The sequence below is a fragment of the Oryza sativa genome, chromosome 4 (genome assembly GCF_034140825.1).
Source record: "Oryza sativa Japonica Group chromosome 4, ASM3414082v1".
NCBI classification, from domain to species: Eukaryota; Viridiplantae; Streptophyta; class Magnoliopsida; order Poales; family Poaceae; genus Oryza; species Oryza sativa.
This window is the reverse complement of record NC_089038.1, coordinates 17,720,336-17,722,268: the sequence shown is the minus strand read 5'-3', so window position 1 is coordinate 17,722,268 and position 1,933 is coordinate 17,720,336. Positions and strand designations below refer to the sequence as shown.

Sequence of the window (1,933 nt, the reverse complement as noted above, 5' to 3'; positions counted from 1 at the left end):
CCTTGACCTATCGCGAAATGGCGGCGTTCTCGGCTCTCTCGAGCCCTCTGTACCCGGAGCGCAGATTGGGGTGACACAAAACGGGATGACATCTAACCACACATATATAGAGCGATATGATATTGCACGTGTGTGTTGCAAACATATGTCAGCACATAGTTCTGAAAATGCTAATAGAGAATTGCATTACTGGAAGTAGAATAAATGAGATACAGCAACCCGACAAATAATTTAACAGCAACACAAACAATTCTATTACACAAGGGCATTGCAAAGGGCAACCCAGAACAAACACCAAATCTCAGAAAACGATAGTAGCTGAAAACAACCTAAAAACCACCTACATCCAACCAAAATGATTAAGGTTGTGCTCTTCTGCCACAAAAGCAAACCACACTGAGCAGAACTCTCTAAAGAGCGACTCAAACCTAAAACAGTGGAGGTCATGTGGTGCTCTCATATGAGCTAAACAGGTCAAAGCAACTATCGCCAAATCAATCGCAGATGCAGCTATCTCTCTGTAAGACACCATATATCTGAAATTGTAGTCATGAACAACAAATCCATAAATGGACTGAAGGAACCCGACAGCCTCCCTAGCAGCAGGTTCGTGTGCTGTCTCGTACGGCTCGAATGGAACACACCAAAAGAAGCGACACCCTCTCTGGCCCAAATGTTCCCCGCTCACAAGCACAAGCTCCACTCCAGCAAGAAGAACACCATCACTCCCCATTTCCCGCAGTTAAGAAACCAACGGTAGCTGGCAATGGCTAGCCACAGCCTTCAACAGCGACACAGAGGACACACCGATGGAAGACACCGAGGGATGGCATACTGTCAGGAGGCTGCAGCGCGAAGCGTATTAGCGTGAGAGGAGAAAGACTACAACTGACAAGAGCTAAAGAAGGAGGCGGACCAAACATGTAAAGAGTAAATGCACAGCAACCGGTCAACACGGTCAACCAGCTCAGCTGCCAATGTCTACATGGGGCCTGTCTTTTTTAGTCTGCCTGTTTCATAAAATAAAGGAGAGCCGATTTTTTATGGGCACTGTAGAGGATTGCCATACGCACAAACAGCGAAGCGGAAGAACAACATTAGCAAAGAAAGAAAGAGGCAAGGCCATTTCAAGCCACAGCATGAGAAAGAACATGCAAAGCAGAACAGAAAGCAAAACCAGGCATTACCTCAGAAGACACCGAAGCAGGAGTAAGCAAGAATAGAGCGAGTGGACAAAGCGAACTGCCCCCCGAGCGGCAACTCCAGGGACCAGCTCACGCACGGCGCCGCCCCCGACCGTCTACTCCAGCGATCAGCTTGGTCGTTCGATCACGAAGAAAATGTGTTAACTGGGAAGCAGCGGCCGCAAAACAATGAAGAGAGAGAACAGAAAGAAGATCAGATTACCAGGCTAATTTCTCCATTGTCAAACAGCAAAAGCTCAAAGTAAACATGAGAGGAGGATAAGATGGTATCGCCTGGCTTGCTTGACGCAGTAGAGAAAGCAACCTTTCCTCGGGATGGGGCGAAGAGAGCATGGGGCGCCGTGTGTTCTGATGCAAGCCAGCCGAGCGGCATGACATGAGGAACAGGAAGGTGGCCCACCAGTCAGTGGCCAGCATTGCCACGACGGTACAAAACGGGCCAACCAGAGCGCGAAACGTCGACGACTCTACCGCGGGCTGGGAAACGTAGGTGAGACAGGCAGCGGTACAATACATTCAATATGGGCGACAATCCGGGCCCCACCAACGCACGTCTCACAGAGCCGCTCCTCCTCTAAACCGCTCGGCACATCTCACAGGGCGACACATTGGCCGTTCGATGTCCTCTGCCTATTTGGGCCAGCAATCCACAGCAAGGCCCAACGAAATAAAGCCACAACAGGCCAGCAAAGCAATCCACACTTAGGGCCCAGGAAAGGAGCTATTGG

At 49.8% G+C, this 1,933-nt stretch overlaps 1 pseudogene; it reads right to left on the bottom strand.

Moving 5' to 3' along the window:
- Positions 1-328: 328 nt before the first annotated feature.
- Positions 329-1,424, bottom strand: LOC107277527 (uncharacterized; annotated as a pseudogene).
- Positions 1,425-1,933: the final 509 nt, after the last annotated feature.